The 12,445-nt window shown below is 43.4% G+C and overlaps 1 protein-coding gene across 5 annotated transcripts in view; it reads left to right on the forward strand.

Annotated features, from left to right (window-relative positions):
• LOC119453494 (calcium-binding protein E63-1) overlaps positions 1-12,445 on the forward strand; it is a 160,321-nt gene that overhangs the window by 57,289 nt on the left and 90,587 nt on the right. Inside the window, exons 1-2 of one of the 5 annotated variants that reach the window (XM_037715538.2) lie at positions 8,234-8,413; positions 8,746-8,765. The exons of 2 other annotated variants lie outside the window; for them this stretch is intronic. The gene's annotated coding sequence lies outside the window, so the exon portion shown is untranslated. Of the gene's footprint in view, positions 1-8,233; positions 8,414-8,745; positions 8,766-12,445 lie in introns of those variants that run through there. 2 more of the 5 variants (XM_037715540.2, XM_049668186.1) reach the window with 2 other exon arrangements.

A 12,445-nucleotide genomic window follows, 5' to 3' on the forward strand; every position in this document is an offset into this window, starting at 1 on the left:
ACGGCAGGCATCTGCGTATGTTAGGGCAATATCAAGCAGCCGCTCAAACTCAAAGAAAAATGGTGTAACGTCGACGCATAACGCGGAAAATAAGAACGTACTGAATGTGCGCCGCCCCGTTTAGAGACGATAGGTTGCAACCAAACATTCAGCTTAGAAATGGCCACGCTAGCATATTACTGAGCTGTCGTTTGTAAGCAGTGCACATCTAGCATGCACATCATAGTACAGAATAATATTCAGAAAATGTATAAGCATACGGTCGTGTCAAGCATAATACAAGAAAGCGTGCTCCTGTACTGTAGCGCAGCACTATTATATCGATCCCTACTCTGGTACCGGTGAAGTTTTTATAGATTGTGATGCTGATACTTCGCTATGACGTTGCTATATTCAAAGGCTTTACTATATCAGTGTTTGGTAGGTTCATATCCTCCGCTATATTCGACATCACTACTGCAGCATATAATAATATAGAGACCACCTGGTCATGGTTTTGTGACCATGTCCGAAGTAGGCTACTGGGCTTATGCAACCCCATTCCTGGTTAGCACAATTAACAAACCGTCCTTGTACAATGTATTCGGTGCTCGATATGGAACGTCACGCACACAAAATTAACTTGGTACCCTCCACTGCAGCGTCTCTCATAGTCCATAAGCGCTGAAGCCGACTATAGTACTACAAATATCATCCTCCAAGCAAACGAGATATAATGTCGAAATATTTTGCGCGTTTCAGGCTCAGCCGAAAGCTTCACCGCTCTTCAAAAGCATCCGCGTGCCGTTTCGTCGGTGACTCACTACGGCGACCAGTTCCTGGTGAACGTGGTCAGGGCGTGTCGGGACCAGATCGGCACTGACTACGAGGAAGGCGCCGTCGAACGTCAACTCCACGGCTGGCTCGTCTTTCCCGAACACGGCGGTACAAGCTTATTCATTGCCGTACCGGCGAACTTTCTCGTGCCGGAAGCCTTCGTTGGCGACGATTCGCTGCAGTTTCTGGACTACGCGACCGTCAGTGTGCGACTGCTGCTTGACTGGATTGAGGTACAGTTCACTGAAAATGCAGCTGAGGAATACGCGTCCACCCTTAATATTACAGTCCCTTGCGTGCGCGATGCCGCGCGTGCAATTTTCCGCAGGAACGTCGGCGAAGAAGAGGCGCGGCATCTGGTCTTCACTGACTGGGCTTTGTGTGTGGTGTTAACGGCGGCCAAATGGGACTTGAGTAGCGTCTCCAACACCAGCAACGCTTCGTCGAATGCAGCGCAGTTGCCGCCGGTAATGAAAGCGAGTCGTCAGCTGCTTTACCTTCGCTTCTGCCACACGCTGTGCGGTGAAGAAAGCCCTCTGGCGAGCGCTTGCCGTTACAGAGCCTCATATAGTAATGACTTTGCTTTCGCGTTTAGCTGTCGTGAGCCACCATCGTTGCAGTGTTAGTGCAACGTGAAACTTTATTTTTCCCGAAGCATTCCCGGTGGTATTGCTTTCGAGTTTCTCAATGTCACATGTTTGGCGTGTATAATGTCTAAAGTCTATCGCATCGTGGTTACCTTGAGAATCTCTTTGAACATGCGGCTACTATTTGTCATTGTTTTGAGTCGAATGCCTATCCCATAAATTCCCCTATTGCTTACAGTGTTCACACCTGTAAGGATACGCGGCTACGTATTCTCTCCCGGCAGCAGCAGAAAATCTGTCTTCTGCCGTCACATTAGGCACAACGCATTATGCGTATTTTCAAAGCTCTTCTCGTAATTTTCATGCCCCAAACCTAAACAGAGGAAAGTTTTTTATTACGTGTATTTAGGACAGAAAGCAATGTTAATTTTGTGTGCTAGTTCTAGCATTTTTCTTCACGTTATGGAATGAAGAAGCTTTAGCCAAATGCGATTTCCCCTTTCAAGTACATGGAGAACACAGAAATGCTCTTGCAAGAGCAATGTTGGAAGGATTGGAATGAGATTTGCTGCATCAACGTAAAATATCCAACTGAAGTCATTGAAGCGTGTATCCAACTCGGGGATTACTTAGCTGCAAGAAATCGCAGCTAAGGAGAAGGGTAATTCACCGCTTTGCAGTGTATGTGTATGAATAATATATGTTTCTTCCTCCTTGAACTTTAGTTTTCAGTATCCTTGAAATTCTTGAATTGACCTTGAATTTTCAGTCACAGGTTCACTACGAACAACGTAACATTCTTTGCTTCCAGAAAACGGTTAAGAGCTAATAACATCCAAAATATTACCTTCATGATCACATAAGATAGATATATTCATTAGATGAAAAAACAAGCTGAGAGTTCAGACTGAATCGAAGTTCTGACCTGCTGCTCAGCATTGTGGAAGGGAGTTGAGAGTAAAAAAAGAGGGAGAGAAGTGTTGAAGACAAGGGTCAGGACGGTTGTGAGTGAACTTGACCAGCGACGACTCTTATAAGTCTCAAATCTAGACCACTCTCATGCAATGAATTTGATGAGAGCTTTTAGAACATCACGCCGACGAGACTGCGGATCACGTAAGGTTTCGTGCGGCTGAACTGAGGACACAGCGCGAAGAAGCTGCAGTGCTGGGACGAGTCGCAACACCAAGCAAGTACAGACTTTAGTGTCAATGCGGAAGAGCACGTCTTTTCGAAGAAGATGTGGACATTTTTGGTTGTCACACTCGGAGGTTATGCTGTGAAAACGTGTGGTCGTTACAAAAGCAAATGACTCGGGGAAGAGCGGAGGACCTAATCCTAGTGTCGTGCTATTGAAACACAAATCGCTCAACTTATTGTACAACCTTCTTGACTCATAATGAGGAACATGAAGGTGAAAAAGCAATGCTTTCTGTTAAGGACATATTTATCGAATAATAACAAAGCAATGTCACGACGAGTGGGTGATGACTGCAGCGAGAGGTCCAGTTTAATTTGTTTTATGCTTTTACTAAGTCAAAACGCGGGCCTAGAGTTATAGACAAAATCGTCAAGAACCCTTACACTGAGCATCAATGAAATGAAGCAGAAAACATTTTCATGCACGCTGGTGCACTTTTCGGAGTACAATGGTTAACTGAAACGTAGAGAGTGAGAAGTTTATTGATGGGAAATGAGAATTCGGCCTGAGGTAAAGTCCTCTAGCCAGCTACTCGGCGTTTGGGAAAGGGGAAGAGGGAAAGAAAGAGGGAAGAAAGAGGCGCATTATGGGTGACGATGACGAGAGGAGGAGGATGTGAAGCATATGGCAAGCAATTTGGCATGCTCAAAACTGAAACGTAAAATCCAGTACTCTCATAGCGCAAGTTCAGTTATAGGCATCGAAAGTTCCGCCTGCCTCAGTGCTTGAACATGGCGTTGAAGTTAATTCCTGTACAATTGAACAGAATAAGTAAATGCATCTTCTTCGAAATGCAAGTGCATTTTGCGTGGGTCCTAATTTTCCCATCTTCCGAAACTTCTCCCGAACATTTTAGTTTCTAGGTTCTGGCGACTAACAGCAATTTAAGCCCGCTGTTTCAGCTGACTCGTGCCAAGCCTTAAATTATCCATGAGTACATTATGAGACAGCAACCATCTTAGTATTGGTCATTGTTCTCTTGAGCGAGTCGAAGTATTTTTTTAGTATGAGCATATTTAATTGTTTACAAGAATTAGTGAGCCAACTTTTTAAATGTTGCTTTAAACGCCATATCTTCAATGGAGAAGGGGCAGAGTGCATTGAGAAATACACTAATACGTTTTCCTGTTGTGATAGTTGCTGTTGTAATGTTTATGGGCTACAAAGAAAGCGCTTCTCATATGAAAAACAACCAGGTGACTATCAACTATTTATTTTACAGTGAAGTTATTAGAATCTCTCGGCATCCCGTTTCAGGCGTAGAAAAAGAGGCAGAGAAGACCACTCGCCCGTGAAGCTGCGTAGATTCAATGTTCGCTTGGAACACTTCGAAGTGGCTTACTACAAGAACACGTACTCGCCTACTCATTGACGCGGCTTCTAATCAACTTTTCAATTTCCTCGTGCAGAAGCAGTTGCTGGTGCCGCTTTCTAGTCCTCTTCGCGTACTAGTAATCTCATACACGCATGTTCAGGTATGTGTTTTGAAGTTTTCGAGGCAGGACTGAACGTGGATGAGATAAAAGAAGTGAACTCTGAAAGCGCTCACCTAAAAGAGCACAAATTTAATTTTTGTAATACTTGATAGAACTGGGCTAAAACTGGGATAAAACAGTCGAGCCCTCACGTGCTGAAGAAGGTGGTGTTACACTACAAAAGTGCGAGCGCCGAATGTCTGAAGCGACGGCCACTGCGCTTTGCGCAGAAGTGGTAGCACGGAACTATGCCAAGCGTGGCAGGTGCCAAATTCAAAATTCATTATTTGGCCTAAAACGAAAATTAAATGAGATAAGTGCGGAACTCGAATGTCAATAAACATGCCTCTCTAAAGAACTTTGTGTCGCATATTTAAGACGAGTGCCTCATTGCAAAAATTGCGGACGACAGTAAACCAAAAACAAAATTTTTGACTTCGCAGTATTATTTTAGCAAAAATACGTTTACTGCAATATACAGCTCTGCGGCAACCCAGTAAAATATTTAGAATAGCGAAATAAATTGTGGTGTTGCAAGCACAAGAACTGGGGTGGTATTCTGTAAGAGTCTACCTAGTGGATCGTCCATTTCTTCATTTCTGCGACCATTGATTCGCTGCTGCTTGACGTGCAGGAAGGTGCCAGTCAGTCTCCTTTCAGATTTACAGACTCCTAAGCACTTCTGACCAAATTTACTAATAAGCATCTTTACATATTGAAGACAATTTTTTAAAGATTTTGTAGGCGATTTTCTGAAGCGTCACAGAAAAATAATTCTTTTAAAACTTTTTTTGCACGAGCCTAGTTTGCATACACAGCAAACTTTGAAAGCACGTCATGAGACAGGAAAATGTTTCCCAGCAAGATTACGTTGGGAAATCACCTTTTGCAAGGTAGCAAATCACCACAATTCTTTCAGTGAAACATAACATGATGAAGCGACACGTCTCGAACACTTGGCGAGGACTGACTATGACGCAAACGTTCGAAAGCCTGAAGCGTGTTTCACGAGCTATGCAAGACATAAAGTGTTATAAGAAAAGAACTGAATGTGCCACATAGTTTGTTTAGTGTAATTTGGGAGCATTTCAAAGCTAAGGTTGTGACAGAATTTAAAGAAGCGTCACCTAATTACGGGTTTGGTAGAATATTACCTATGCAAGTGCTAGAAAACTGTCGTTCACTAGTCATAGGAAAATTACGCAGTGTTCTCGAAGAACTGAATGTGGTGGCGAGTTCCAATTCGTTAGAAACAAGAGTCATATAAGAGGTAGTGCGCAGCCAACGCTTGAAGCTGAACGGTTAATTATAAAATTTGCAGGTAATCATAAAATTTTTAGTTTCTTCCTCGTTTTTATGCATGCGTGATAAAAGTGCTTGAAATGTTCTCCAATTTTTCGGTGAAGTGAACGCGCCAAATAGATTTAAAAATTTCATAAAATTAGGGGCCGCTAATGGGTAACGCACGGACAAAATTTGAATAATATGAGTGTAAACTTTAGATTGTCCGAATTAATTACAGCCTTTGCAGCAAATTGCACATTTAAGTGCTCGAAAGCGTTATACTGCCGTTTCTGCAATGTTTCCCAGTTGTCTTGAACGACAAAATAAGGCCTGAAGTTTTAGCTTTCATAGAATAGGGGCCATCTTATGGGTCACGTGCTACTAAAGGTTACACTTTCCGCTGTACATATACTGGAGTGAATAGTTTTTTCTAGTGCCCCAAAGGCATCCTAGGCGTATGTTACAAAAAGTGTATACAGTTTGCCAACTTTGCTGGGACAAGTCAGAATGCACTGACTTCGTGCTTGACAAAAATGATGGCACGTTCTGGCCAATGTGCACACTCGAAATTGAAACTGTACACCAGTGGGATGATTACGGCTTTTACCGTAAATTACTTATTATCCCGCCCAAAAGCTTCATACAAGCGTTATGTGCAAGTTATTAAGATTTCCACGGACAGCGATACGAAACAGCGAGTTCAAATTTGAAGGAATTGGGTTCCATGTTCTGGGTTATCTGCGAGAAGTGCTTAAGCTTTGCTTTAATTGCGACCTTTAAAATTATTACTACAACAGGTATTAAAAAAACTGTTTCGCTTCGGCTATAATTCTGCAATGTTTCGCAAATCCATGGTATTTTTGAAACACTATAACGCATTCATATGTATTGTTTAGACGCTCAGAACAATGCTTTGTATGCTTGGAATTTCTGCACTGCTTGTACTCGAATTCATGTCGCCTGGTTGACTTAAAACAAGCTGCTCCTTTTCAGAGCCAATTTTTTGAATGAGAATCGTACTGGAATTCCTGCGTTTTTATCAGCCTCCTAGAAAAGAAATTTGAGTCTTTGTTTTGCATTGTTGTTCTTGAATAAGGAACGTGAACATCTCGATTGATCCCGAATATCATGTTTTACGTTTGGGAGGTTTCCTTTGTCAGCCAGGCAGCTATATTTCCCAGGGGCGTTAGGTCACGAAAGGACGTTTTAGCTGCTAGTGGACTACGCATGTTCTACCCACTCCCTCCACTGCCCCACACTGGCAATAATGCAAGCACGAACACAGGGCCAATAATGCGATTTAACCTTAGTAGCATGAAAGATAAAAATTGTCGTCCACTTAAATGCAGCATGGGCTGCAAATGAAACCCATACAGTTTCTCGAAGAGATAGCATTGTATTATAGAAAAATTTTTCTGGCCCGGAAAAGAATTTACTTCAACTGCGAAGCATTCTTTCTGAGCAACCCGTAAAAAAAAATTAAAATATGGGGTTTTACGTGCCAAAACGACGATCGGACCATGAAGCACGCCGCAGTGGAGAACTCCGGAATAATCGGACCACCTGGGGTTCCTTAACGTGCACCTAAGTCTATGTACACGGGTATATTTGCATTTCGCCCCCATAGAAATGCAGCCGCTGGGGTCGGGACTTGATCCCGCGACCTCGTGCTTGGCAGCCCAACACCATGAGTAACACGTATGGTTTCCTCTGTAGCTTCGTGTTATAGTCAGATGGAGGACAATTTTTCCGTTTCATTAACTTTCCTTCACCTTGGGGGCTTGCCCATAACTGATTTACCATATTAAGCTGGGTGACAGTAAGACACTAAAGCAGTCGGATAGTGTACGCGTAATTGCGACGCAAGATTGGCAACCCTATCTGAGTTTTGCTACATTACAGCTTGTAATACATATTTTTTTTCAAGCATTCCGTTTCGATATCCGAAATAACATTCCCGGCTTAAAGGCAACCCTCTCGGAATTTGTGTTTTATGCCATACGGCGTGATGTAGCAATTTGTCAGCGTCCCAGTAGAACAAATGACGCCCTACTCCACGGAGAACAGCCGACAAACAGAGGTGACCGAAAGATTATTTTTAAGCACGCTGAGCAGAGGCTCACTTCTCCGTTCGCGATGATGGATACGTTCGCATATGCTTTTCAAGAGATAGAGAGAGCCAAGAACGAGAGATACAGAAGTGAATAGCACAATGCCCTTGTGCATCTTTCTGCATTGCCTCCCATTTGTTCTCTAAACTGAGAAAGGGTTGAGATGGCGAGCGGGAGAGTTGACAGACTAAGCTGCTGGCAATCCTTAGCTGCTCGAGGAGCCATGTTTTCTAAACAGTGAAAAAAGAAAAGAGTGAAGTGCTCGGAGAAGGGGGCCACCACCGGAGTAAAAATAGAGTGCCCCTAGCAGAATGGTCCCGCGGTACACGTTTTATTTTCGGTTGCTTTTTTGTTGTCTAGCTGTTGTTCCCGTTCCCTCGCTACAGACCCGAGGCTGGTGTTTCCAGTCGCCAACGGGGATCGGAACCCCGGCCATTTCTTCCACAACAATCTGTGGGTGTACGTATTCCAGGCCAGACCCCTTTCCTCCTCTACGCTCTTTCACCCATCCTCGATCCCTCTCCCACCACCCTCCCTCACAACTCCGCCAGCGCGTCGTCTGCTACTTTTGGACGCCGTACGCAGCGCCCAGTCGGTCGACCCAGGATTCCTCTCCCCGGCCAAACCGAGCGAAACCCCGCGATGTGTGGTGCACGTTATTAGCAGGCCCAGTTCTTCCGCTCGCTTTGTGCGCGTATGTGCGATCGGCTTCGCCCGCGCGATATTTTAGAAACACACACGAAATACGGGGCGCTGTAAAACCGCCGCCAAGGCGCCGCAATCATTGCAGACGACACGTCGCCTCCGCCTCCCTTCGCAGTGATCGTCTGCTCGGCGGCGGTCGTCTGCTTCAGCGTGTGCGTCTGCTTCTCCGTCTGTGCCGGCGCCGTGGGTCGTTTGCTCCGGAGAGTCGTCTGCTGCTTCACGGTCTGCACCAAGGTGCTTCTGTTTTGAGCCCGCCAACCAACCAACCAACCAACCAACCAATCACCCCTTCGTAGTAGTTTCTTTTTCTTCTCCGCCCTGCACTCAAAACACCCTAGTACCCGGGTTAGCACGTCGCCAAGCACGCACGACCTTCCCCGTTCGTCGTGGCACCGTTTATTTAATTTTTTTTTATTTGTTTCCCGTGTCACGTCGTTCGTTGTTAGTCCCAGCTCGGTCCCAGTGTGAAGTGCTCCTGTCGGTGTCGGTAAATTTAGTGTGTTTTCGGTGGCCTGTGCGCGAGTGGCGTTTTTAATCCTACCTGTGGTTTCGCCCCATCCATCAAGATTGAGAAAAAAGAGGACGGGTGAGTATTGCGTTTACGTTTTGTCATATCATTGTTGTCTTGAACTGTGTGTCACTTGTGTCTTTGTTTAGCGTATCGGAGTACTTTCTGCTTTCATGAATAAAGTCACCAAAGATGAAAACTGTACAGCGAACATGCAGTCGATTATACATGCATGGGGTGATATCAGACTACAAAGATGATATCCATAAGGTAATGTCGTTTTAGTAATATTTTTGTTCTTTGGGTTGGTCCACAAACTGAGTAAACTCTTGGACTGTTTGTTAATCCATTCTTTCTTTACTTTGATCCTTCCTGTAACCTAGTGAGAATTATCGCCATGCTCATCAAAAAAGAAAATAGAAACGCATCTGTCTAGTACGCCACTAAGTGTGGTATCCATCGCGCTTTCGACAATGGTTTTCATTTTAGACTGGTCGATCTCATTAACCAAAAATGAATAAATACTTACGCGAGTATTTTGGCGAAAAAGTGCTTCACAGCGACAAAAAATTAATCCTTTGCCCTGACATTTGAGTGCCGACATTTCTCGCGTACATGACTTCATGATACCGCACCATGATGTAGCAAAAGTGCCACGACGCAGCGTAATGCCAGGATGTTCTTGCTATATTCTTTAGTTACAGTGGAGGAAGTGTATAGCAAGTACACATTTGTTCTATTATTTGTTGTTCTTTCATAAAAAAATTAAGGTTGTGTTTGCACTGATACACACGAATACAGATGGTTTTGCAGCAATTGGGCTTGTGAGCTAACTTTAACTCCTGAACTAAGTACACCGTAATAAAAATATCGCATTGCTCATAACTCAATCCCCTAAGATTGATGAGGACATTTGCTTTGAAAAGAACGAGTTAAATGTATCAACTGTAGAGGCCAGGTGTTTTTCCCCATTGACTTATAGCGGGGATTTGCCGACGACACCAACAGCATTTAGACAGGAAGTAATGCTAACAACGCTCATGTACCGTGCACTTCGGTGCATGTTAAAGAATCCTAGATGATCAAAATTAATTCTGTCTCCCTATCCGGCGAGCCTCGTAATCATATCGTGGTTCTGGCGCGTAAAACCACAGAATTTTTCCTTTACTATTTAGCCCAAAATACAGAATATTGTGAAAACACTGAAGCACCAAATATATAACTGCGTAATTCAGCATTAGAAATGATGTCAAAAATATGCGAACTGCACACGTTAAGGCATGTAAAACGGGAAATATTGATAAACTGTACACTACTTTGAAGTATTCCGGTAGCTTTGAGTAGTACGACTGAGAAACTCTCGTGAACATCCTCCCAATTTAAGGTAACCTGTAAAATTATACATAAGATTTGTGAGCTTCAAATGCAGTAAAATATTCAGTTTACACAACTGCAATATTTGTCTCTGGTGCAGAGTTATCGATTTCCAAACAGTATGCGCCCATTTTTTTCAACCTTAAACGTTTTTTACACCATTTGTCCAAACTCCGTTCATAATTCCAAAATTCTGCTTCTTACAGTCGGTAGAATGAATCTTAGTCGGTTAATTGCAACACACTTCTTTCAAATCTGCGCGCCTATGGTGTCACGAAGGCACCTCTAGCGCTTCACGCGTACTTGAGTTTTAAATTAGAGTTGGCCCATAGTGTACGCCTTCGCTTTAAAGCAGCGTACCGGCCCACCTAACACTGGACAGGCCCGAAGATACTCTCGAGAGACGACAGCTCTCTCAGCAGGGTCTCTCGTTAAGCGGCAACGGTTGCTGCACTTGGCTGTTGTTCGCTGTGCTTCTCATTGTTTCGGCTTCCCCGCTGGGCAACTTTGAATCCGCCAACGTTGACACATCATTTGTGTAACACACGGGCATCGCAAATGGCGATCGCTTTCTTAAGCTCACTCTGCAAATGGCCGTAGCATCCAACCACCTTGTTTTCCACGTGGGCAATGTTTCATTTTCTGCTAAGCATTCTATTCTGTTAATGAATGCAACAAAAACACGGCGTGGTGTTTCTTTTTCAACTTAACCTCACAAATGTCAGTGTATCATATTTGGTATATCCTCAGTTTAATGCTTCAAAATGTTCATGTGAACGCGCGAAACATCACGCAAGGCCCTTTAAAGCTGTACTTATACGGAGAGATCATTTTGAGGTTTTACAGAATTTTTTTTTAAATCGCCTGTTGCAGATAACTGTTGCGGATAACGTGATTCTAATCCTTGAGCTGGATTATTCAGGGGAAGCAGACATGCACGAGAAATCGAAACACATATGCAACTGAATAAAGATTTCACTAATTAATTACATAGTTGATTACTTTAGGGCATATATGGTAATTTACGAATTGTAGCCGGTGAGATTGCAAGGCGTATTCACTTAGAATGAAATTGCAGAATTGCACCAGTTTAGAGAGATGCGCCATCAAACTCGCCATAAGAATGCACTGTTGGTCGACTTTCATTTTCAACACAACGTTTTTTTAGACATTGAAGCAATAAAGTAACTATAACGTCCATGTATTTCGCCCCCCCCCCCCCTTTGGGAAATTATATCGCGAAACTGGTGTCATCCTGGAGATTAATTCAACCCCTGAGTCTTGCATACTCAGTGGCTACAATTCGGAAATTGAAATATGTGCCGTAAGGTTATTAACTAAGCAGCCTATTAGGTAAATTTAGGAAATTAACTCAACATGTGTTTCGGTTTCTGTTGTTAGTAGTGTCCACCTCTTCGAACAATCCAGAGCTCACAGACAAAAATAACGCTATCTATCTATCTATATATATATATATATATATATATGTATATATATATATATATATATATATAATTTTTAATAATCGGCTGTTGCCTATATATATATATAGGCAACAGCCGATTATTAAAAATTTCTAAAAAAATTAACACTGAGCAAGCGTACATAGCTGGATTGTTGAGAAAATAAATTACTAATTTATTTATTACACAAATTTTTCCTTAAGTAACATTTTATTGTTTTTGTACGAGCGTACTTGGCATTGGCCGAAATACAGGTGAATGAGTTATGATGCGAAATTGATGCGGTATGGGGGTGCCATGTTTTGCGGGGGTCACATGATTTTACTAAAATATTTCGCATGTTTCGTGGCAACGTCAATATTGAGACTTTTTCACACGCGAAATTGGTTTGTAAAAATTATACCAGGCACATTTTCGTAGCTACGAATACGACAGAGAAAGCACTTTCCAATGTCAAAAGCGCCCATGTACGGGCTAGAAACCAAACCAAATATGTATCGCGATGTGGTATTCCAGATCTCGCCAAGTGCCGCTGGCTACGACACGTTCTCAAAGAGCTCGTCTGCTGACAAGTCCCCTTTGAGGCTGTTACAAGTTTTCTCCGCGCAATAGCAAACGATCCTTTGCTCTTCGTACCCCCTTCTGCGCATGCGAAAAGACGAACGGCAGGTCTGCGTGCGTCGATCCCGGTCCCGGCGTAAACAAGCGCGTTGGTGCAACTACCAACGCGCGCGGCCTCTCTGTTTCGAAACATTTCTGGCTTCGCTCCTCCCTCCACCCCACCGGGTCAACTCTGAAAATACGTGTGGCACCGAGCTCAGTGTACCCCTGCATATATATCTCGTACCCACGTTATATATATAGAAACTCGTAAGCATTAATAACGCTACCGCGTGAGAGAGCAGCAGGTGAACATAAACG

The sequence above is a fragment of the Dermacentor silvarum genome, chromosome 5 (assembly GCF_013339745.2).
Source record: "Dermacentor silvarum isolate Dsil-2018 chromosome 5, BIME_Dsil_1.4, whole genome shotgun sequence".
Lineage (NCBI taxonomy): Eukaryota > Metazoa > Arthropoda > Arachnida > Ixodida > Ixodidae > Dermacentor > Dermacentor silvarum.